Source organism: Falco punctatus, assembly GCF_963210335.1.
Source record: "Falco punctatus genome assembly, chromosome: 6".
Taxonomy (NCBI): domain Eukaryota; kingdom Metazoa; phylum Chordata; class Aves; order Falconiformes; family Falconidae; genus Falco; species Falco punctatus.
Window position 1 is genome coordinate 79,829,602 of NC_137585.1, and position 26,755 is coordinate 79,856,356.

General features: G+C 40.3%; 1 long non-coding RNA gene across 1 annotated transcript in view; it reads right to left on the reverse strand.

The window, feature by feature from the left end:
* Positions 1–165: 165 nt before the first annotated feature.
* LOC308065279 overlaps positions 166–26,755 on the reverse strand; it is a 42,184-nt gene continuing 15,594 nt past the window's right edge. Inside the window, exon 2 of the long non-coding RNA XR_013928728.1 lies at positions 166–25,912. This is a non-coding gene — a long non-coding RNA (uncharacterized lncRNA). The remainder of the gene's footprint in view (positions 25,913–26,755) is intronic.

Sequence of the window (26,755 nt, forward strand, 5' to 3'; positions counted from 1 at the left end):
CCCAAATCAGAGAACGTTTCTGCTACAGTTTAAGCCCAGCATTGTTCAGATTTGGCTTCAAGCCTAGCGTTTTTTAAGAAAACTTTTGCACCCGGTTTATGAGAAAATAGTCAAGCTTCATATATTTGTTAACTTCTCATTTGTTAAAAAAATATAGCATCACAATAAAATATCAAGATTATTTATTGGTTGCCCTGGAAGAGTTATTTACATGAATCAAGACCTGAGAGCAGTCCCATGATGTTCTGCAGTTACCCAGCAGATGCCGTCTGTGCAACGCTGAGCACACGTGCTGCATCCACAAGGCAAGACCCTGGGAAATACTCCGCAGGGAAAAAAAAAAAAAAAGTTTTGAACTGAAAGAGAAGAGATGTTCTGAAGGTTTTAAGAAAGGAATAAAATGAGGAAGGGGATGTAAGTCCAGGAGTCTGTGCAGGAGTCGAAAACAGCGTGATCATGAGTTTAGATAGGAGGAGGAAGCACAAGGGAGGTATTTTAGGATGCACGTGAGTAGGAAAAGGGGGAATAAAAGTGAAATAAGCCAGGGGAAATAATGCTGAATCATGGAGGCACCCTGGAATAATTATGACTTAGTATGAAAAAGTAGAAAACTTAAGGTGGCGAAGGGAAAAAGAAGGAAAGTTGATGATGCCATTTAATTGCTATGGGTAGAAAACAGACCATGAGCTTAGGGAAAGCCTGCAATAATCAAGGTTGCAAGATAAGGAGAAGAGGACAGGTGGTGAGCAAAGGTTGTTCTTCAGCAGTAGTCCACACTCCTAATGATGCATGATTATGATATGATTAAAGTTGTGCCCCATTTAAATAAAAAAGCAAAATGTTTTTTGTATGATAATAAGCTAATGTTCTATGCTGAAGTCTGCTGTCTGAACCTGGCACTTCCTAGGAAGCAGATCTGATTCCTCAGAATCAGATCAGAAGTGAAACACAGGGATAGCAAGAGAAGATACTTTGAAAAGTCTGAGTCGATCCCTATGTTCCCAAACAAGCAGAACACTGATGTCAATTTAAACTTTTCCAAAACCTAAGGGCATCCAGGCCAAGTGTTTATGCACTAATAAAAGTTAAGCAAAATAACAGCGAAACAATCACCTTTCTTTTAACTGTCAATTCAGGGTTTGAGGGCTCATAACATCCCAGAAAGATTTAAACTGAAGAGAGACCTCTGCAGTTCATCTAGTCCAATGCCCGGCTGAAAGCAGGGCAGACTTCATGGGTAATACCAAGTTGCTCAGGGCCTTGTCCAGCCAAGTTATAGTGAACAACCTGCTTGTTCCAACAATGGGGGCAACTGAGTTCTTTATACCACATAGCCTGCTCTGGTTTTCGCTATTGCATGTCACAAAATTGTACCCACCAGGTGCTATTTCTCCCTCTAGCTGAGATCATTGCTTCGTTGTGTTTTCCCAAATTAAACCCAGATCCCCTAGTAAAGAGGTGCAGCTGGATCCTGGGACTGGGAAGAAGCATTCCCGAGTACTTGAACCAAAGCAGGTTAGCTCCCCGTGGTTTTGTGATTAATTGGCAGTCTAGTAGTATTATATTAAGCTGCAGCAGGAGTTTATCCCTTACAGACTTAAGAGAATTTAATTGGGAAACCATACTTATAAATGTATTTACGACTTCTATCCTCATCTGCATTTGACTAGGCAGCAGAGACTCCATACAGGCAAGAACTTCAGTCTGAGGTTTTTCTGCTGTTTAATACATACACTCTGACTAAAGCATTTCCCATGGTCAGGGAATTCATTAGATGTCATTTGCCCGTGTGAAATGTCTCTTGTCTTTTAGAGGCAGAGGCTCAGCATTAACAGACAAAACTTGTTTTGCAAGTTTCCAAAAACTTGTGGGAACTTAATATTAGATGTCCATCCCTCTGCCAAATTTGGCTGAGGTTACAGAAGAGACTCATCTGTCGCTTTCTCACATGCACCTCCTACACTGAAAATGCATCCACACGTGACTCAGTCTGAAGAGTCTTTCCGAAAGTACCTTAACTAGCACTTCAGTGTGGTCTGCACCCATTTCAATCTGACACTAGAAAGCTTCAGAACAGGCTGAAAAATCCGTGTTGAGAATTTTCAGCTTTTCCTACCGGTGTGTTTTGGTGGGGTGACTCTCTGTTCAGCATGCTGGTTATTCTGGCATGAACCTTTTCTGCATTTCAAATTCTGGACCTAAAAATGACAAGTTCTGACAGCTAAGTTTTAGGTACTGACACCTTTATGTGGTCTCCACATGCAAAGAAAAGACTGAGATTTTGTAGGAATTTGAGTCAATGGAAGCTATTGAGGCTCAACTTTCCTCAGTTGGGTGTAGATATTCATCAAAGAAAATACATTTAAAAAAACCCAACAAAGCTTAAAGTTCTGGTTGAAACAAGCTGTGAGGCATTTTTAATTAATAACTTTGAAAGTGTGTTCAGGACAGAAATCAAGAATAATCAGTAAAAATAAAATCAGTAAACAGCTCATCAGTTCTTAGAAAACATTTTAATGACCTTCCAGAATAAGCAGCCAGAACATTGTGGGCAGAATACAAACAGCATCTCTCGCATTCCAGGAATTCAATGCACGTTTTTCAGTTTGAAAACTCTATGATATGCATTCAGAGTTTTTCAGGCTGCTTTTGTGGACTTGCATCTATTCCACCACTTCTTTCTTTTCTTTTTTCTTTTTTCTTTTTTAAATATGTTGAGGAAATTATCACTAAAACTGAATGTTCCTCTACAAATTTCTTATTTACAGCAAACAAGTGGACTCTTGTCCCCTTCTAAATTAATCATAATGCATGGAGGGTATCAATATAAGTTGTTTGGAATGTTTTTTGTGTAACACTTTCTTCCTGTCTAAAGGCATCAGGAGTCAGCTTGGTTTAGTAGTAGACTGCAGGCTGTGACTGCAAAGCAGAAACATCTAAGTCCAGTCCTCTGCTGAATGCAACAGGATGTTGTCTAAATTCCATGGGCACTCTGTTCCTCAGCTAACATCCTACATAAGGTGGGTGTAATAGCAACATCACTGATATTTTGAGGCTTGGTTCACTCTAACTGGTGAAGTTTATTGAAACTGTAAACTTTCTAACTAACACAAATGGTCTTAATAGTCTTTTCCGAAATACTTTTCTATTTTCCTCATTTTGGCATTCCCATGCAAAACTGCTAAACAGAATCTGAGGTTTATATTTATGAAGCCTGTAATCATTCCATAAAGTTCAAGAAATCTGGCAGTGATCTGGAAAACTTAGGAGGCAATAAAAGGTTACCAGCCGGAATGCAGAGCTGCCTTGTATGGTAGTGGAGAGTAGAACCAGCACATATTTTCATAATACAGTGCAGCTCTTGTCTGGGGGGTGGGCCTTGGTTGTGTAGCTCTGCCTGCATCTGAAATGCATGGCAGTGTAAACATTCTTCTAATAACACAGAGGTTCTCTTAAACATTTGTAAATAGTTCAGCAATTTTGAGAAACGGGGTGGAGCCTGGAGATGGCTAAAGAAAGAAGCATTATTCTCATGCTGGTTGAACTCACTTTCCCAAGCCCAGTTCTGCTCTTAATGTAAACCACTGCCACTTGCCTTCAGGCACAGTTGTACAACGTGCATCTGACCAGACTTGGAAGGCACACTCTGTTCCAGAGTAGGATGGGGCTGCGCTGCATCCAAACTTGACCCAAATTTAATACCCTAGACTGAGGATTTGTCTTGACTTAGCAATAAAAAGGTGCAGTACCGGCTGTATTGCAAGTGGTTTGGAGGAAACACTGGTCTTGTGCTGGAAACTACTTATGGTGGAAGATGTAGAGGGAAAAACAAAATTGTAGGATCAAATTCAGTAACATTTTTGCCAGCTCTGATTATGTCAGAAAAGCAATTATGTAGTATAAAGTGTGAAGTCCACAGAGGATAGGAAATTCTGAATTTCAAGCATGCTTATGTTAGTTAATCAGTTCATTAATTAATGGGTTTCGTTAGAATTACAGTAATGCAATTCTGGGGAAAGATAATAATACCACACTTATTTCAGTGGGAGTTACAAAATTAATGGTGTTCATGAAGGACCAGAACTCCTGAGGTATCATTTTGGGGCTGGCTTTTCTTCCCTTCACTGCTACCCACTTACAGAAAGCCATTACCTTTTCTAATTCTGTGGTGTTATTTTTTAAATGAGGGTGGAAGCACTAATGTTTCTGGAATCTTCTGGAGCCAATTAATAAATTTAAAATAATTTAAAGGTGGAAGGTGGTAAACGCTCTACTCTAGGTGATTGCCTGCGTTCTCAACATTCCAGTTTCACCGAACCCAGTAGGGAGGTTTTCTTGGCCAGCATTGCCTGGTCATTGCGCACGGGCCTTGAGGCTCCCTTCCTATCCTGCTTCTCAGCTCCCGTGCTCTGAATCTTGGCTCAGGGTGTCGTTACTTGTATTTCAGAAATATCTTGGTGCTGTTGCTGCAGGTAACTCACTACTTAGTTCAGCCAGCTGAACTTGTACACTGAGTTAGGTCCAGCTATTAATTTACTTACCATAAGACAACATTTTAAATAATTTAGAAATAAAATACATTTTAAAAACCTCAACATCCTTTAATCCCAAATAATCTAAAATGGTCTCGTTAAGATTGCCTGATTCTAAGTATCGTTTGGTATGGCGGCACTATTACTGCTAACGATTCAGAGAGCATCTGTGGGGTGAGTAGATCTGTGCTGGAAAGGTTGTATCTGCAAGTTCTTCATCTTTCAAACTGATAAGAACAGGTTCCCCCTGTCAGAGATCTGGGGGAAGGGAATAGGATGTGGAATTTAAGACTCCCATCTTGAAGGAGCCTGCCAGCATTCATTCTACGAGGTGGTACACAGGTCTCAGTCCCGTTAGCAGAGGTAATAAGAGGGGGGAGCTTTGTGGGAGGGGTCCCCTAGAGACTCCTGTAACAGGACAGGAATTAGAAGCCTCTGAGGAATGTCAAAGCCCCACCCCATGAGCTACCCCCATATCCTTCACTTTACATGAATATGGATAGGGCTGTCATCCATAGATGAAGCAATGGTAGATCTGAACAAGCTCGTCTAGCAAATTATTTTCAGACGATTCTGTACTTCACGTAAAACGGACAAGAAATATGAAGGTATAACATGTTTAAGCACAGCTCTTTTACACCGAGCCAATGCCATCACCTCTGCTGGTGGTAACACTGATCCCTGCAAGAACAACTGTCAGAAGGGGAGACACAGACATGAGACCTGGCCAGCTGCACACAGGTACCACTCTGCAGCCAAGGTAACTGCCTGACAGTACTCAGGTCTAGGAGGGACTTCGTTCTTTTGGGCTTAACTCGGAAGTTGTTGTGGGGACAGAATTTGCTTTATTAAGGACAAACAGCCAAAAAGCTCATTGTCCAGAATGTCTACGTGCAGCTGACAGTGGCTCTTGTGTTAAATAGAAGCTTGCTAGACGTTCTTGCTGTCGGGCCTGTGCAGCAGCTTGCTTAGAGCATGACATTGAAGCTGTATGCACTACACGCCTGGAAAAGTAGCATGAGACCCTTTGGACATAAGTGATGATGCAAAGTCTGGTGAATAATAGTAGAAAACTGTGCGGGGAAGAAGCCAAAAGTGTTTCCTTTGGAAAACGTTGCTTTTGGGTCCCCAAAATGAAGTGTCTCTTAGTCTGCCAGACTGCACTAGGTGTTGACAAGGAAAGAGCTATGAGAAGATGGCAAAACAGAACAAGGAAAAAAACGTTGAAAAGCGTGGATGATAAGGAGACAAGTGCTTTACCTCTGCTGCTGGTCTTTTTTATTTAGCAGCCTAGACATGACCTGACATCAGATTGTCTTTATAGTCCCTCAGCAATGTCACCACCATCACATACAGATGATGGGCCGGTGAAAAGGAAACAGCTGAACTGCTGTTTCTGCAAGTTTCTGAGGTCATGCTTTAGATCATGTCTTCTGATATGTAGGCATAGAAGCAAACATCTGAAGATCTGTGTTTCAGTCTGATTCAAAGGCCCAGATTTATGGGATGCTCAAGTCTGATGGCTCTGGTGTCAGAAGGGATGAGAAAATCCAAACCACTGAATTTCAGTTTTGACATAAGACTGTAACCCTCCTACTACAGCAAGAACTTCTTTCTCTCTTGTGAGAGGCCAGAGCTGTATGCAGAACTTGTTAAGAACAGTATATCACAAACAGATAGTCTTTGACATGTCATTTATTACATTTTTGCTACTAATGCCACACCTGAGATGGTGGAAGTGTCCTGCAGGTAACAGCAGCACATCTCCTTTGCTCCCAGTCATTCATTCAGAGTGGTGGAGGTGGCTGTTTGTTAGATGTGTTTGAATTCAGAGCTCACTCAGCTTTCAAGACCAGAGTGGTCTGTAAAACTGGCAAGTCTGAGAATTATCAGAAATACCGACATCCGCATTTTACCTTAATAAGCATGTCAGGATAAAGTCACTTGAACTAATAAACAATGCGTCACGTCAACATGGACCAAGGTGGTAATTTCCTTTCCCCTTCATGTAAGGAAGTGATACAAGTGTAGAAACTGCTCCATCCCACGTGAAGTTTCTTGTTTGCTGGTGCACTTCTCTAGCATGCTGACCAGTCAGCATCTGCCAACTCAAGCAGATATTTTGCTTCCTGCCATGGGTGGGAGAGTAAAGGTCTAGGCCACTATCTTAGACATTTCTCAGAATGAAGCTATTTGCAGTGGAGCCTCACAAAAATCATGAGTCATCTTGGATGGGCAGCACTGCCAAACACGTATTGTGGCAACTGGAGTTGAAGAAGCAAATGCAAAGTCCCATTTTATATAAGTTGTAAATAAGTCAGTATGTAATAGTCTTCAAAATCTGAAATGTTTTCTTTCCTTTGTTTTGACTAGATTTGTAATAAGTCAAGCAGTATAATGAAAGTCATAGCAGAGGTGCTTAAGCCAATCCTCTCCTTGGCCTAAAACAACAGTAATGTAGGCGAGAGAAGTATTTTGCTCTTTCAGGTCATTTTGGAACCTAAGCTGGGTGGCTAAGTGAGTCCAAATCTATTTCTCTGGAAATTTGTCACAAATTCAACATGTTTGTTTTGGCAGGATGATAACATGCTACTCACCACGTTGAAAGCCAAGGCATAACATTGTTAAGTCACTTCTATTTTATCTCTGTGATATGTATACAAATAAGAGTTTAACCTCTTATACTCAAACTGCAATACAGTTGATGCAGGCCACTTATGTAGATTGCTGTGAAATCGTACTGTAAAATATGGTAAATACCAAGTGAAGAGCATGTTTGCACTGCTTAGACACAAGACTTCAGTGACAGCAGGGTTTGCTTGCCAATTTACAGGGGAGTTAAATGGCCTCAAAAAGGTGCTCTGTGTTCTTGCAATATCTTATTTTTCCATGTACACTTTATACCTTGCCAAGAAACAACCAGGCATTAATGTTGCAATTAAATAGCAAAATGGATAACACTGGCAATTGCGGGCAGCTAACTCTGGTGTTCCCACTGGCCCCCTGAGTGTCTCCTCCCATGGACTACATAGGAAATTTGGATTCCTAAAATTGTATGTCCTAAATTACACCTACAGCAGATGCCTTAAGTAAGCTAAGTAGGCTTAATAATTGTATGTGAAATCTATTCCCACTTCAGTGACTATGCTCTAAACATTCCTGCTTTTTTCAAGAAAATCTCCAATGAAAATAACTTTCAGATGCTCAGTAGCCAGCCAGATGTGAGATGTGCCAGCCCTTTTTCGACACCTTCACTTCCCTCTGGTAATGACAGCAGCATGGACAAGTGATAAACAAATCCTTTCAAGTCTGGCCTTCAGATTTGGAAGCTGTAACTGCACATCAGAGCAACGATATCAGTAGGAACTTCAAGTCCTAAACACTGTTAAAGGTACAGTGTTTGATCCTCCAAACTGATGAGCACTCTGGACATGCTCCAGCAAAACACTTAGAAAGATTGATGGCACCTGTCTTACATTTAAGAATAAGCTTGCTGTTAAATGCTTTGCTGTGTTGGGTGGAAATAGATAATGGCAAGATAAAGTTCATGTCAACTGATTTTAACCACTTAAAAGTAAGGTGACAAACTGATGCTGATCATCAAAGCTCAGCCTGTTACTGAGGAGAGGATGTAAGCACCTCCAGAGGGTGATTCTATTTCAGACATTTATTTCTGATTGGACTGAATTGTAACCACACGTTCCTCCTCACTCTCTCTTGATGGAAGCTCTGGCTTAGACTAGATCCCTGACTTCCAGGGAGTCCAAGTCATTCAGGTTAATTATCTATTAATTTCTGCAGAATTTGTACTGATTTCACATTTAGCCCACATATTTTACAGATTACATTTAAAACATTAAAACTTATCAGCTGAAAATGTTGATATATTTAAAATACAATTTAAGGTCTGCATCTGCCTGTTATCACATGTAAGCAGAAACAGAAAATAAATGCTATCAGCCTCTTAAACTCTTTTTTTTAATATTACACAAAGGGTGAAGTCACTTGGCCACCAAGTGTCAGAGAGGAATAATTTCTTTCTCCCTATGTATTACTGATTCTGCAGATTGCTGTCAGTCACAGTGATGAAAAAGGTAAATTTATACCTAGTTCGCTGATGGAAAGAATTCAGGCAGGGAGAGGTAACTGCGTGTTAGGAGGAGAGCTCTTATCTAGACGTGGAGTCTCAGCTAAAAATGAATTAATAACATGTTGAGACAGAAAAGCACAGCACTCTAGTTCTTACATATTAAAGTGTTTTCACAACCATTTGATCATAACTGAAGCTAAAGATTCTGAAGAAGGCAGCCGCCTAGCGTTGTGGAAAACTCTTTATTTGACGTTTGCCAAAGACCTCCTTGTGTGGTCCAGAGATCCTCTGAATGCTAATAAAAATCCTAAAAAATGTTCTAATAACTAATGTCTTTGTCTCTGGAAGTACACTTGGTACTGAAAGGAAGACACAGAAAGCTTAATCATAAGAAACTAGGATGAGTAAAATGTGGATAGAAGATGTAAATTTTCGTTTGGTACATGGCTAAATTTTTAATTTACATTTAGTATCAATAAAATAAAAATTTTATCACAACCATGACACATTACATTTTTTAAGGTGCTGAAGTATGAGATAAGGCATTTTAGTGATATGTTCCCACAAGCACAAGTTAGCACATCTTAATTGCGTGTCAGTCAAATCACAGTGACTGGTTGTATGCATGGTCCTATAGCCCATTACAAACATACAATCAAACTGGTTGCTTAACCAATCTTCATGACTTTTTACAAACCCATTTTACTTTGCATTTGCAAGAGGCTAGAAGTGCACTTGGAGCAGACATACTACCAGTTAATGAAACTGGTAATGAAACCAGTTAATGAAACATAACAGGTCACTACCAGTCAATGAAAGCCAGTAACATCTTGCAGTCAAGAAGGCAAAGGGAATTAGAAATGGGAACCTGAAGAACTACTGACTCTTTCACAGTGGATTATGGGGGGGGAAAAAGGTAAGATTTTCCCATTTACTACACTTCTCTTTTTTAGCTGGCAAATAATTACGTTATGGTGTAAGCTTGAGTCACAGTTTGATTAAATTCTGTGAAACCACAGGTCAGTCTGCTGAAGGAACAATTCACACATGGTTAGTTATTAGGAAGAGTAACTCCTGAGTAAAATGGCTTCAGGAAAGCGATTGATTTGCATCCTCCAGCTTTTTTTTAATCATAGACTTCCCTCTTGAATCAAGACTGAAAATTCAAGTGTCACCTATCTTTTCTTTCCTGTGTTTTCCCTCAACCTGGCAATATGTAAAATAAAATTTTCATTTGTAGTAATATTGTGAAGATTATTTTTTTCACGAATTTGGACTATATTTCTAGAAATCATTGAGATTCACACATATTTCTTCTTAATATAAGATTACGGTGTGGTTAACTTTGCTTCCAAGCTATTTACATCAGCTCCAGGTCTTTGAGTCACACTGAAATGTAATTGTTTGAAGGAAATCTGCTGGTGCACCTTTGTTTTCAAGAGCTGTGTTTCTCACCTGAGAGGTTAGATATCTGATCTGAGCTTACATGGATACTTAACGCTTTTTCATTTAAGACCCTTAGTACATATTAAGTCATTCCGAGATGTCGATCTAAATTGAATTTTCTCATTAGGAAGAAATGACAAAACTGAAGTATACCCATCAAAAAATCATACTGTACTAATTACAAAAAGTAATGCACTGTCCTGCAGTATGGTTATCCTGTATGGACCCGAGAGCTCACTGGGATTCCTTGTGAATGCAGCAGTCAGTGTAAGTTGTAGGGCTGGGGCATAAGTATCTGTTTGCTTTACCTGTGGAATAGATTCAAATATTCCTGGGAGGGCTTTCAGGCTCTACCCAAATGAATGTGTTCCATCCTGAAGATGGATAATACTGATAACACACAGATGTTGTTTATTTGTAGAAAGCCATTTCTTAGATTTTAGAACTATCCAGGGTATACTGAGGAAGAAAGATTTTCCAGTGTGGTGCAGTGGACCCTTGTTAATGAAGCATTTGACCCCTTCCATAAGCTGCAATCCCAACAAGTGACTCACAGTCTTAAGAGGTTAGAACCACACAGAATTGCTTTGTTTGTAAGGCCAAGAGATTCTGGGAAAAGGCGTCTCTGGAAACTACTTGGTAGTCACAAAACCCACGTAACATCTAAGAGAACTTCCACCAGCTGATGGGTTAGATCTTTAGCTGCTGTCAAGAAGTGTCCCTCATAACATTATGGCCTTGCGATAGTTGTACTAGGCCACAGTAAAAACCCATTTATGCTGACATCTTGTCTCCAGCAGCGATGACAACTCACTGCCTACAAGTGTCAGAGCAAGGAAGACAGAAGATCCTTCACTGAAATGCATTCTCAGCCTTGAGTCATTTTCAAATAAAATTCATTTCCCTGAGATCAATATGGGTAGGTTGTTGCGTTCAGGTTTGCTTTTATTTGGTGATTTATATCATTTATATTTATTGACCTATATAACAGTATATAATATTTATATTTACTGATCTCTTGCCCATGGGCTTGCCCAGTTCTCCCGTAATGCTGTGCAAACTTTTAGTATTCACAGCATCCTGTGGCAAGCAGTTCCCAAGCTGAACTATTTTGTAAAACAGTAATTGCTTTTCTTTGTTTCACACCTCCCTCCTTTAACCTAGAGACAAGAATATGGACATTCGTGGCAGTTCATTGTGATTTTTCACAGTGACGCTCATTAAGGAAGTAGTAAGCTCTCCAGCTCATTCAGCTTTTGCTCTGGTGAGTGCCGCTTCATTTACACCTGATGCCGCTTTCCTCCCTTCCCGAGGAGCAGCCAGGGTCAGTTCCCAGCTCTCCCACAGGCAGCCTCTGCTCTTCCATGGGCACTGACCTTATCTGCATAATCAAGTGATGGAAGTGCTGGTAGTTTAATCTTCTTACGCTTAAAATTTCCACATTCTTAACAATAGTTTACTCTCTCCACCCTTTACTTATCTTGTATATGTAGACAGAATTTGCCTGCCAGAAGGTCTGCTTTCTTCCTAGTATTGGCAGTCCCCTAAATCCAGAGCAAGAACAAATAAACTTGGAGACTGACTTTAAAATTGTGACAATTTAAATAAATAAATACATCTGTCTTCTTTCTATGTTGTTTTCCTGCATAGTCATGTGTATCAGAATATCTTTTTTTAATTAAACAATAGTTGAGACTTTCAGGTAGCACAAGAAAATGGGAAAAAAAAGCCTGAAGAACACTAAAAATCTTGAAAGCTATAATAAAATCATTAATATTACTAACTTCAATTAGTGTAGTTTTACACAGTGCCTAGCACAACAGGCAACTAATACCATGTAATATTTTTACTCTCATACTGTTGACAGCTGTGGGCCTCACAGAACCGTAGAATGGTTTGGGTTGGAAGGGACCTTAAAGATCATCTGGTTCCGACCCCCCTGCCATGGGCAAGGACACCTTCCACTAGACCAGGCTGCTCAAAGCCCCATCAAGCCTGGCCTTGAATGTTTCCAAGGATGGGGCATCCACAGCTTCTCTGGGCAACCAGTCCCAGCGTCTCGTCACCCTCACAGACTCAGGAGTATTATGCTTCTGAAGAAAAGGAAGTGGAAGAACAAAGCACACTTGTGTGTCTTGCAAGTAACTTTCTCCTTGGTCTAGTTGTATTCATGATCATTGTTTTTTTCAAGGTGTTACAGCTCACATTATGAAATTCAAGAACATTTACTTTAGGAGTATTTGAGATGAAGCTACACTAAAAGTGTGATCACAGTGGTATGTCATGTTATCAGAGACAGAGTAAAGGATTTGGGAATGTGCTTTAAGTATGTTCTTCAAGCACTTCTTTAAGTCTTAAGTCAAAAACACATAGCTTTGAGCGTGAATTGTGATCTGTTCAGAAACCTACTGGCTTCAGCAGAAATGGAATCAGTCTTCTCTCAGGTCAAATTATGCGTATCTGAATTCAGATCAATAGATATGGTTTCCATCATTTTTTCTTTCCCTTAATAGATAAAAATAGAGGGGTGAAAAAAGATCTCAACATATCACTAACTCACCTTCCCTGGAACCATTCCCCACAGATGATTATCTCGTCCTTATAGATCCCAATGAAGAATAATCTGCAATATCCCTTGATCATTTGTTGTAACTCATTGACCATGCACTGCTAAGTGAAGCATGCTGTTTGATGGAAAGCACTCTCAATTTGGTAATTTAATCTTAGCAAGATCTGCTTAATAAAGAAATTGTTCATGGGAGCTTTCATTGTAATGCCTTCATCCCCACTAAACTGATTAGGCAGTCATGCTTTGTATTTACCTAACAGATTTGTCCCCATCTCAAAGTCGAAGCCTCTTAACATCCTAGAAAGTTTTGATTTAAAAGAAGCATGAATTACTTCGTAATGTACCTTCTCAAGTATGTAGCTTGATGAAATAGAGGTTTTCTATGTTTTCTTCCAAACATGCTCTTCTTCAACCAAGGCTCTTAGTAAAACAGCACATTTACAACCTTCACAGTGTGGCAGCACAGAAATGCAGTGAGGGACATCAAGGGGGCCCGTGCTCCCCACCACCACCCCCCACACACACACCCCTGGCAGGTGCACTCTGTATGCAGCCAGCCCACCTGGCTGGGGCACAGAGCCCTGTTACAGCTTACCACAGGGGACACTAATGAAAATTTCTTGCAATAAACTTGAAAAAAAGAAAAGCCCTCTTTTTTACTTCACTGTTGGTGATGTTTCGTTTCACGTCATTCAACCCAGCCTAGCTTCACTGAGCACCAAGGTTTTTCACTGCATTTGAAACCTTTCTCTAGCTAAACACAGAGAGCAAAAACATTTAGAAATAACCAGCTTTGAAAACTATGCAACAAATGCAGCCATAGAGATGAATAATGTTTGTTGGCACTCCCTGAACATATTGCAGATCATTTACAGGTCTCAGCAAAATGCCTACAGAGTGCCAGGACCAGGGAGTGAATTAGCGCTTCACGCTGATGAAGCTATTTTCTTTAAACAAAATGCAAAGTTTAGGAACTGCACGAACTTTCCAAATGGCATTTTCTCCTTATCTGGACAAGAAGCAGTAACTGATTAATTATTTCTGGTTAGTTATTCTTAACTTCTTATGATTTCTTTCAGCTCCACTGTCATTGAACAGTCTCTATATGTATTTTAGGTCTGTTACTCAGATTACTGTCCTTGAGCTGCTTACCACAGTCCCTGCCTTCTTTCTGTTTTTTCCCCCTCCTGTAATTTACATGAGATATGTCTGTAATCTGGCAGGATGCACTCTGTCCAGTAGCCAGGCATGTTGCAAAACTCTCTTATTGTTTTTGTGCAGCTTAGCAAAATTATTTGAGGAACATCCAGTGCCTTACATGTTAAATGGTAATCTAGGTATCTGCTGGAAGGGAGCAATTCTTCCCGACTGATTCTAAAGAGTATGGCTTGTACTTTATTTCTAATAAAATGGCCGTTTCTGCTTATGTAGAAGAATTATTCAGACCAACTGGAATAATAATGTGACATGCAGCTACAGTCCAAGCAGTCAGCCAACCAGAGTACGATCCTTTATCATAGTTTTGCATTGTTCTGCTAACTGCATGATGCCAAAAAATAATAATAATAAGGAGAAATCCTTTGTTCCCTTTCACTAACGTAGAAGGTCACAAAACAGACAGTTCCTTCTTGATTACACTAAATAAATAAAAGTCTGATTCACAGAGGGGAAACAATCATCTGCCAACTGCCAAACCCTGTAAAGGGTAAATCTGCTTTTACTTTGTGAGCCAGATTGATGAGTCACCGAAGCTATGACTAATACCAGCAAGAATTAAAATGTACCCAATAGTATGACCTCCCTTTGTACTACAGAAGGGTTACTCAACAGCAGACCCCTGTCCAACAGGTGCTGCTGGGGAGCGGGGACGACCCCAGCATCTGCTCTTCAGAACCATGGGTCCTTGCTATCACACCTATAACGTGCATTTACTGCATTCACAGGCATAAACTCAACGTGGGAGTTGATTAGGTTCTTCATTTGGGAAATTAGCCACTATGGAAATAAACACTCCACCCCCACCCTGCTCTGGATGAGCTGCCTTCAGAACATGCTGTAACCAGAGGTTCCTCCCAGAGCCAGGGTGACATGCGCTTGGATGATGATGAGAGGTTTTTCAGTAAGGAAAACCCAAGGAGGCCAGTTCAGAGAAAGCCAGGGGTTTGGAGATAAAGATCAGGGTTTGAATCTGGATCTTCTTGGTGAACATACACTCCAAGAGGCTCACAAAATGAAATGGTCGCTCAGTATTTTGAAAATTATGCAAGAAAAATGTGTCCAAAAAAAGGGGGGGGTTGTTCATTCATTTAATTTCTTGAAATGGATGAATTTTCTAGTCCATCACAGTCACTGAAAAAATTCCTGGTGATGGCAAGTGGGCCAGGATTTCACCAAATGTACTCATCCCAACTGCATATTTTAGTAACTCATCAAAACTATCTAATGCTCTAAGAATTATTTTTTTTTAAGTACAGCTCTTACCACCAAGACACACCACAACCTAAAAGAAATTGTCTTCAGAGAGATGAGGAAGATATTTGTCATTCTATAATTCATCAATGCTATGTTTAATTCCTAGAATTAACTCTTCTGCATCCTCAGTCATACATGCTCAGAGTCCCTGGATAATACTCAGAGAGTCATCTGAAGTGAACTGAAACAACAGGAGGGAAAAATAACAGTTGCCTATGGATGAAAGTGGTTGTCAATCCACAGATAAGCACCTCTGTTGTCAGCCTGGCAGGTACCTTGCTGTATTTGGGACCCTAAATTTGGCATTTATTTATTAAAAATAAAAAAAACTAGAACATCACCACAGATTAGGTTAATTCTCCAGTCACCTGATTAGAAATAATTCTGGTGAGGATGTCCCAGTCGGAAAAAGAAAGGAAGAATGACACTGTACTCAAACACTTACATCATGGATAGGGAAGAAGGTGAATACCTGCAGACCTTTTTACCCCTGCATGGTTCCAAAAAGCAGAACAGCTTCAACCTGTTTCAGACTGAAATAGTTGCAACTGCTACTTAAAACTGGTTAGAGAAGGTACCTCTATCTTCTCTACTGCACTGTAAATGAATGCTGTAGCCTTTGGACAGTAAAGCTACCAGTGCTGAACTGCAAAACGGTATCCTATTTTTTACTTAATTGTATTTGGTTTTATTTAAAATACTATAAATCGTTCATTTTTCTGATGAAGCAAAGTGTTTAATTTGATTCAAATATTTTAAATTAATTTGCACAGCTGCATACATTTACTAAGTTTGGCGTGAGTCACCTTCCTCAAGAACTCAGAAATTTCATATTAAAAATAGTTTATATTTTTTTAATGTTTTTGTCTGTAGTTGAATGAAAAAACATGGGGTTACAAAGTAGGTCATTCCACTTTTTTATTAGAATTACAACCTTTCACATTCAATCATTGTCAAAACAATGACAATCGATAAGTAATGAAATATAAAGAAATATGCAGAGGAGCACAGTAAGATATTCAGCCTAAACAGTCACAAAAAAGATAGAGGAAGTTCAGATACCAAAATCACCTATCTTCCCAGCATTTGTTTGGATAAAAATCCCTGGTTTTTTTTTTTCTTGGTGATTCCATCAGAACAAATTAGTGTATGTCCCTTGGGAGAGCAGGGTTATAAACTGCAGTCATAATCTCTGCCTGTGAAACCTCTGAATAATACATGTAATTTGTGACTCACATGCCAAGAATCCCAATTCAGGGTGTCTGTCAGTAGTACTAATTGTTCAATTTTTTAAAAAATAAATGAATGAAATACTATTAATCAGTCATTTAAGAGTTGTCAAACTCTCAAAAGCACAAAAGTGTGTGTGTGTGTGTGTGTGTGTGTGTGTGTGTATATAAACCTGCCCAAATAGGGGATGGAAGTCCGTGAAGTAGGACTGAGTCTCTATTTGAAACTCCTTACCTGACTTTGAGCAAGTAGCTAATTTTTCTGCATGTCAATTTTCCAGTTACAATAGGCTCATAATAATTCTCTGCCTTGGAGAAGTGTTGTGACAACAAACCCATAATTATTTGAGAGTTTTACATACACAGTGGTGAAGGAAGCCATAAAAATAAGTAAGCAGATAAAAGTGATTCACTGGCTGAAATGAAATTATGCTAGTTAAGTTCATTTCAAATTTCATTTTCTTGGCTATGTATAGAGACCCATGGCATGGGAAATAAACCGTGGGTTTACCGTTGAGTTGCTGACCTAAAGAGAAATAACTGAAATCTTCCTCCAGTTTCCATTATTTTAATCTTATTTCTTTCTAGACCTCAACGTCTTGGACTCAATTTTTCCAAGACTCTTTGGAAATTTCAGAATTGTTTCTGTCCTGACCCCAGTTTCCAAACTAAACGTCTGGACCCAAGCGTGGGCCCGTGCTGCTCAGGAGGGCTGGCTGACAGGACAAGGCCATGAGCCTCTGCAGGAGCGGGGCTGTGCCCCCAACTCAGCCTGTGGAGAGGCCCTGGGAGATGTGAAGAAACTCAGGGCCTGGCAAGGGGGCTATGTTTGCAGAGGCAAGATGACAAGACACATAGAGGAATCTGACTTGAATGTAGAAAAGACCTAGGAGTGTGAAAGGACGGAACCCAAACCGCCAGTAACAGAGAAGGTTACGCCCAGTGTTACAACTTTGTCTGAACAGTGACATGCTTTTATGTTATCTAGAGTGAGAAATAAAGTACAGGGTTTAGAAATTTTAGGCTACTATTTGTTTCAGCTATTGTAAGACTCTAAAGAGGTGCATTGTAAGTCCAGATAACACACACAGGCTGGAGGGCTTCAAGTCATATGCATGACTTTGGCACCTGATTACTACCAGGTTGCTATGGGTGAGAGGCCCCCAGCTTTCACCAAGAAGCAGCAAACAGAAAGCAATGCACCAGCTTCTAAATGCAAAGAGCAGGAGAGCGCTGTGAATCAAGGGAAGCTGAAGAGTGAGCTCAGTTTACGAGGCCCAAAGACAAGTGGCCTAAAGGTTAATGCAAGCACCCTCATGGTTTCTTTCCAGCAAGCTTGAGAAGTTTACTACAACAGATACAACAGCAACAACAATAACAAAAGTTGTAATAATAGAATCATAGGATGGTTTGGGTTGGAAGGGCCTAAAAAAGATCGTCTAGTTCTGTGAAACAAAAATTTAGCTGGAATAGTTTTCTTTCTGCAGAACTGTAAATTGAGTCTCTGTGTATAATATGTAGCAACCAGAAACCGTACTAAAACAAATTGATCAGGGAGGAGAGTCTGGAGTAACATTCACAATAGAAGTGGTAACAGTATAAAATCTACCGCTAGCAGTGAAATGATTGATTGATGGTGCATGGTTTTCTCCAAGCCAAGAGAGGTTGTAAAGGTGACAAGCTTTTATGTTCTTCAAGCTTTATGCAGTGCTGGTGTAGAGACTTTGGGAACTACCTTCAAGACGTGCTCTTTGAGAGAGGGCAAGGGGCACAGAGGCAGCAACAGTACGGCTATTGTGGATATAACAGCCTAAGTCAACGAGCAAAGTGCTGTCTTAGCATCGTGTGATTATCTCCCAAAAAGTTACCAAGTCTCCTTACAGTCTGGCCTCACTTAGGAGAAGGATAAAGCCAGCGAAAAGCCTTGAAGTTTCTTACTCTTGGTGCTTTCGTTTCTCGCCTGTCTTTGAGCAGTATGTTGAGACAAGCTGGTTCTTTTGGGTTGCTTGGCAAATTAAAATAGGACAGAAAGGGGAAAATAGTGTGGCATATCAGATTCCTGGCTTGAGCAAATGAAATGGAAACAGGGTAATGTTAGCTTTCTGAATATGCTCTAGATCACAAAATTGTAAAATTGCAATGACATTGAAAAGAAAGGTGATAAAATAAAGAGTTGTCACACCTTAGCTGAAGGTTTTAGCGGGGGGGGGGGGGGGGGGGGGGGGGGGGGAAGACTTAAGTCCTTAATGTGTTCTTAAAAAAATTAACTGCAAAGAATGTTCTATCAGAAAAGCTGTTTTTTACAAATGTAGTGAAAAATCTAGAGATCAGTGTGATGCCAAACTGAATTAAGCTACTGATTTATGTAACCATCATATGTGATTCATTTTATTGTACCGTAAAAGTAGTAGGATGAAAGTTGAAGTACATTTGGAGCAAGAATAGTGCTGCAGATGTATGTGAAGCCACTGGTAAAGAATACAAAGAATTCAAATGAAAGTCTACATGTGAGAAAACAGGAAAACAGGAAATCTATGACAAGGGCTCATTTGAAAGAAGACTACCACAGACTTAATGCTGAAAAAGCAAAGGAGAGAACTGACCACACTGAAAAAAAGCAGCACAGGTTTATGCATTGTCATTTCAAAGTCCAATACTGTTGTATTGTATGGCAGGAAAAAAGAATGATTAATAAGGTTCAGATTAGTGCCTTGGCACAAGCAGAAGGCAGTGGCACAGAAAGAAAAAGGACATGGTAAAGCAAACAGAAGAGGTAGCAACAGCAGATATGAAGTACTGTTTTACCCATTTACCTTGAGCAATACACAAAAGAAGAGAAAGTGCAGCTAATTAAATCCAACTCTGAATAATATGATGACAATATCAATTAATAAGATGTTATGCATTACTGTTGTTATTGATATTTATTATTAGGCTGACTCCTGCCAAATGATTTTTCTACTGTATTGTTTTCCTGCAGATTTGATCCCTAATACAATTTTCAAGCATATGTGTGCATGTGCAGATTATAGCAGCATGGGAAAAAGAGCTGCTTTACTTATTAAAAAAAAAAATTTTTTTTTTGCTATCTGATGACATCCATCAGATCCTGAGCATATTTCTTCTTTACACTCTGAGAAGCACCTGTCAGAATGAAAACAAGCTCTCAACAAGTGCAAGCTGTTGCTGGGGGAAGAAGCTTGGTTATAGGCTTCTGCAAGGCAAGCATTGGCATCGACTGCTGGAGGCATTGTATATTCAAAAACCGTGTCTATACAGCAGAAATAGCCAGGATTAGAGAGGCGGGCAAGCAATGAGAGTCTGGCATGGAGGGAAATGCCAGAAGAGGCTTCTTTTAGAGCAGCTGCCCAGAAAACTGGCCCTTTTTGTTCCTTACAGACTTCAAGATAACAGGATTTTTCATGCGCTCTTTGCAACCAAACCAGATTGCCATTGGGAAGTACCTGACCTGTCAAAATCAATAACCCAGCAAGATCTCTAAATAATTGTGTCAGTTTTGGAGCAATATAATTTATTGGCCCAAATGCTGCATGTGCAAAACACTGTATAAATATGAGAAGATCATCTACATATTAATTTATGCTCTGCCAGGTAAAGGAACCTCTTTTGGCTGCATAATGTGTTCAATTTTAACAGCATCATGCCAGTCTTGATAACTAATGTGCAGTTTATCAATTCTGTCATGAGCACTCAGCCTCTACCCGCTATAAACCACACTCCTATACCAAAATCAGGGAAATATTCTAAAATTCCTGATGAACAGGAATCTTGTTTCAATAATTTTGTTTCATTTGTGTAAGCCACTGGTACATCTGTGTGTGTAACTGCTCCCAAGTAACAGACAATGTGAACCTGGGAAAATTATGAATTTACCAGCTCTTCAGCATAAGGGGTAAAGACTTCTGTGTTTTAGCTGAAAAAGCCATGGGTTTATTTGCTGATGCTAACCAAGATAAAATTTATACAGGACTGTCTGAAAGTAAATGTTCTCTTTGCAGAGGAGAAAGACAAATCACTGGAGAGGGATTATATATGAAATACCATAGCCTTCACACTGTTATGAAGAGTATTCTGAGGAATGAGCCTTGTCACAAGCACTTCACAGAAATCCTGCCCAGCTGAAAAATACACGGACAGTCTTTTGCTACTCCTTGAAGAAGAAGAAGAACTTTGTTTTTTCTGTGTTTTATTTCAATAACCTCTAAATCGGAATAAAGTGATGGACAGACTGTCTGAGGCATACAGTCATGTCCCCATCCCTCCATATTGTGTGGGGAAGAGCAGAATGAGGTGCTGATCAAAAGGAGGCAACATGGTCAGTGGAAGTAAATATTCTGCCAGGAAAGGACACTGCAGCATAGAAATCCCAACAATACGTTTTCTTCTTTCCTTTCACCCTGAAGTTATTATTTGATTTTTAGGGGAGGGAGACTTTTCCCCAATCTCACCATGTGTTAGCCCAAGGCAGTTCTGTTTCAGAGCAACAGACACTCAAACCTTGATGAATGATCATACAAAAGGAAAGTGCAACAGCTGAGACTACAATGAAAACTGAGGACAAAAAATAAAACAGGCCCTGTGAGCTCAGCTGCTTTGCCATTTGTTGTAAAACTCAAGCCCAAGTGTTTTTCCTACTAGTCCAGCTGGCGGCCTTCACTAACCATTCCTACACCTTGGCTCCGCAGGCGAGTGTGAGTCAGCTACCCAAAGAGCAGGAATGCGAGCCACAGCGAGCAGCTGAGCACTTACCAGAGTGCACTTGTAGCTGAGACTGAACTTAAACCAGGCAGAAAAGAAAAGCTGTTCACTTAACAGTGTCTTCTTATTTCATCTAATTTAAACATCCCTGTGGGAAAAGCTCAACCCATGAGCCAGCAGAACGCCTTAACCACAGTTCACTGGAGAAGCCCTATTTGTGTAGTAACTGAAAAATACACACAGATATTAGAAAAATCACCAGATTCCTTCATGCATATAATAAGAATGATGGTGGGAATGATGTGGTTGGTGACCACAAGAAGAACTGGAAAATCATAGAGTGGTTTGGGTTGGAAGGGACCTTAAAGATCATCTGGTTCCAACCCCCCTGCCATGGGCAGGGACACCTTCCACTAGACCAGGTTGCTCCAAGCCCCGTCCGGCCTGGCCCTGAGCACTTCCAGGGATGGGGCATCCACAGCTTCTCTGGGCAACCTGTTCCAGTGTCTCACCACCCACACAGTGAAGTATTTCTTCCTAATGCCTGATCTAAATCTACCCTCTTTTAGTTTAAAACCATTACACCTTGTCCTATCGCTACAGGCCCTACTAAAAAGTCTGTCCCCATCTTTCTTACAAGTCCCCTTTAAGGATTGAAAATCTGTTATAAGGTCTCCCTGGAGCCTTCTCTTCTCCAGGCTGAACAACCCCAAGTCTCTCAGCTTGTCTTCCTAGGAGAGGTGCTCCAGCCCTCTGGTCATCTTTATGGCCCTTCTCTGAACTTGTTCCAACAGGGCCATGTCCTTCTTATGTCGGGGGCCCCACAGCTGAATGCAGTACTGCAGGTGGGGTCTCATGAGAGCAGAGGGGGAGAATCACTTCCCTCAGCCTACTGGTCATGCTTCTTTTGATGCAGCCCAGGGTACAGTTGGCTTTCTGGGCTGCAAAAGCACATTGTTGGGCTATGTTGAGCTTAAGGAAGAATAGTTCTGTCCTCCTAACCAATGTATGGGTTATAAGCCAGCAGCTGGCAGAGCCAGCCGTGGGATTTCTGAGGGCTGCTGGTAGTGGGACTACAACATGAGCTGTCCATTTCTGCTCCCTGGCCAGTGGTGGGACAATCATAAAGAAAATTCCTTCCAACTCTATCTCAGCTGTCAGAAAGTGAGCTCAGAGATGGTGACGTGCATTCACTGCACTCATTTCTGGCATGGTTATTTGGCAAATTGTGTATTAGTCAGATAGGATCCTCAGTGAGAACCAGCTGCTGCAGTTTCACTGCTGCCACTTGCACCGACTCAGGATATAGCACTCGTTTGCAAGGTACCAGTACGTCCAGGATTTTTAATTATCACCCCAGAAAGAGTTTCAATAGAGTTATAAAAATTCCATGAGATGATGGAAAATTATCTCAAGAGCCAGATGTTAATAGATATTTTTTCGTGAGAGATGCATTGTTTCTCTGCAGGTTCCATGGCATACTATGCCCCCTACTAGATTACAATATATGTATTCAAATTATAGTCTAATTCATGGCACAGATAAACAATGAAAAGGGACAAGCAGTAGGACAGCAGCTGAATCCATAAGTCCCTAACTGCAGGTAACAGGAAAATTTTTAAGGGCTGAAGCATCCTAGCAGTTAGTGATAGACATCCTGTGTACTCTGGCAACTACTCAGTTTGATATATTTCTATTCCTTTCTCCACTAGTCTAGCTTTCCCTGATTAATTCTTTTTCATCTTCCCAAACTTTCTCAGCCCTATACAGCAATTCATTGTCAGCACTAATCTATGTTGTTAAACACACATAACGCTCTATCTTTTCTGTGAAAACAATCACAAGAAGAGACGATCACATTACTTTTCCATCTTTTTCAGTTGCTTTCATTTGGCAGAGAAACAGAACTACTTTTTCATATTATTTCCCTGCACTCTTAAAATACATGAAATTGCAGGTGTTGATTTTCCCCGTGCTCTCTCCTTATTTTCCGTTTCATCAGCCCTCTCCATCACATGACAGTGAATGATTGCAGGGTCTCCTTTTTGCATTCTGCACATCCTGACTTAACCCAACCATATTGCAGTTGCACTGCAAGCCCTGCATCCGTTTCCTGGGGGGCGGGGGGGTGTCTCTGGAGCTCATACACTACAGAGTTCCTCCTCTGTAGGGTCCACAGGCTGGGAACATATTTCATTTTCTGGTGCTTCTGTCCTTGGCAGCCTTGACTCCCAGCACATTCTAAGCAGGAAAGCTCTGGCCTGTTAGAAAGACACCTCACACCTCTTCCATTTGCCTCGGTGCCACCATCACCTCCCTTAGTCTGTCTTGGGTATCCAGTCCTGCTGCTGAGACTTGACTTAAAATAGAAGGAAACTTCTTTAGTCCTCCCACATCCAGGGTCATCCCACAGTAAGTCAAAGGCAACCCTGTGAAGCCTTTCCACTTCTTGGGCCCAGTCCCTGAGGTCAGGCCCCTTTCTTCCTTGGGGCATGGCTTACAGGGCTCTGGGCATCACCTCGGGTTTCCATCAGCCCCTCCAACTCACTGTGAGCAGGACAGAAGACCAGAGCACCAATCCTGAACACAGTGTGGTACCTTCCCAACTGTCACCTCCACCTGAGCAGATCACTCTGGTCCTACTCCCTAAGGGCACTGCTGGTGCACATCCCACCCAAGCCCCACCTCGAGCATGCTGGATGGGGATGGGGAGGCCAAAGGGACTGCCTCCGACCTACAGGGGGCTATAAATCCGGCTCACACCAGAGGAGACACTACGTTTCTACCTTTCTCCCACGGGGAATTGGCATTTTGAGTGATAAACGTTTTCTAAAACTGTGAAGGAGCAAACCCTGCAACATTTTCATGTTGCCTTTTCTCATTAAATCTCCTCCCCTTTCTGACCACACCCCAAATGGAGAAAAGCAAGAAGGATTTTAACAAACATTTTTTTTTTAACGAAAATGCAATTTCTCTTTATGTCAAAATGAAAAATAATCTATGTAACTCCAGGGGTTTTAAAGCCTTTCTATCAGAAAACATCTTTTTCTTGCATTAGCTAATTCAAGTGATCCTTTAAATAGTCCTCCAGAGACTCCAATTCCCTTTTAGGAGAGTTTATCTATCTTTTATGACTTTGCTCTCATGAAAGATTAACAGCTGCAAAAGTCAAGGGCCATTGTGATCATTTAATCTGACCTGCATCGCATAGGCCATCAAATTTTACCCAATAATTCTTGCACCGAATCCTATTAATTGGAGATGAAACATCAAATATCTTTTAGCAAGAAATGTTCTTTCAATTTGAAGGCAGTGAATGCTGAGAAGCCTGCTGCAGAAATTTGTTCCACTTTTTTTTTTTTTTTTATCCTGATGTTCTCTGAATTTTCACTAGGGCTGATTAGGAATTTTTCAATGAAATATTTTGTGCTGAAGAAATGTGGGTATACAAATTATCAAAAGTGTAGTCCTTGAACTTTGCTTCACTGTTTTACTCCCGGAAAAGAAAAAAAAAATAAAAGGAACAACAAGTAACATACCCCTCAACACATTAGACTTTTTGTTCTGCTTTGCTTTGTGAATGTTCTTTCCCTGAATATTGGGACAACTAGAGAACTAGCCTCCTCATGTTAAATGTGTAGAGCTAGGCGGTGGCAATGCCTCTCATGATGTCTTAGCCAGACCACACATCCTCAGACACGCTGAGCTGGGACCCCCACCCTCATCAGGTACCAAATACTAGCACAACCCTACAATTTCTATCAGGCCAGTGTTTCTACTTAAAAGTGCCATAAAGCCCATTTATTGCCTTCTGGGGTTGGAAATATGGCTTTGGGACCAGGAAACACTTCCATTGCTTTCAAATAAGCCACCCAAAATAAATCAATCCGGCAGAAGGTTATAGGCTCCTAGGGGCAATCTGCTAACGTACTGGAGAAGTGTTTGACATCTGTCTGTTGACAGATAGATGGCAAGCCAGAGAGGCACTGGTAATCTACAGCCTGAGCTACACCGATTAGTTTGACCTAGCAAAACAGTGCAATGTACAGACATTGAAGTGATGACAGTAGTAGAGTTGTCATTTTGGATTCCTTAACATCCTTTTCCAACGGATTATCTTTCCCATGGATTGAAATTTAGGTACAGCACCATGAATTTATCAGAGTGGCTCTGACATGGCTTTCCAATAATTGATTTATTCCCTGTATATGGTATAAAATGTAATCTTCTAGATAGAGCAGGCTGAAAGACTTCAAAAGAACTTTTTTCCAACAGATAATTTAGTTTTTATAAGCTGATATTTAAAAAAAATATCAGTTTTGCATCAAATAATTTTCAAAGAGGAAAACATTCAGATGAGCCTAATTTCCTCTTTCAAAACAGAATATTTTGTTTGCATATTCTGAAGACTCTTTATTTTGAAAATAATTTTTAATACCTAGTAAAAAATAAAAAAGATTTTTCAAAACAATATGCCAAGAAGCTTTGATCCAAAACATTCTTTTACTGTTAATTTTAAGAATTTTTAGCTTATGCAGCTATGTCAAATTTCCCAATATTACAGTCTTCTGAGAATCAGAATAATTTCAGACCTCATTATGACTACACTTACCTATTGGTAACAGAAATTTGGACTACATAAATCTCACAAACGTGATTACATCCGTTTTATGGTAGAGGACAGTGTAAGTCACTTCTTCAGATTCATGCTCAGAGACCTTTTGGACAGGCATGAGAACTCAAGCACACTCCTCACCTTTCTCCATTGCACAAGGTTCTCACGGCAAGTGTAGTCCTCATCTTGTCATCTTTGCTCAGTGACTAGCAGAGGGAGTATGAGTCCAGATCCAAGTGCCTATGAAAACACATGATGCAACAGCAGAATGAGACTCAGAACCTGTGAGTTCAGGAACACAGGCCCAAAATTAGAAAATTCACATTAAAAATACCGATGTAAATCAATTTTAAGCAATGCTTTCTCTTTGCCACTTCATGCAATATTTATTTTTCTTCTTTCTGTGGTAGTAAAAGATCAAGAAACCGAAGATTTTGTGAAGTGCTCTGAAAACACGATAAATTAAAGTATCATGCCAAAAGTGTTCACAGCCTAAACACACAGAGAGCAAGCAGATTAGAAATGATGACAGTGAGACCATGAGAGCGTTCAGCATTAAACCAATAAATACATTCTGATTACAGCTACAAGCATACTGAACTGGTTTGTCCTTTCAGTTACACTGGTGGCTCTCAAATGACTTTGAATGGGAATATTCCTCTACAACATAGGTGTGAGTAACAAGAAAATCATGTTCGCTGTTTTTTAGGCTGGAAGAAAAGAGGTGATTTTTGCAGATGGCAGGCAGTGATCATCAAAACCGAACACTGAAATGAATCCTCTGACATGCTGAACACTGTTAGGATAGATTTGTCATTCAGCAGCGGATTTTCCTTTCTGTATCTGGTATTTCTAATAGCTATTATACCGGGCAGGTCATTCTCACAGTCTATTGTTAAATTTGAATAGTAGTTACAAATTCAAGCATTTTCAAGAGCTTCCTGTTTTTGACGGTTCATTTTTTTCCCTTTTGTAAAATAAGTTCTGTGAATGTTTTTATGGTGCTCATTGTCTCAAGTTTTTAATCTCCTATTTGAAAAATGTAAATGGTTATAGAGTTCATTCTCCATTCCAAAAACTTGC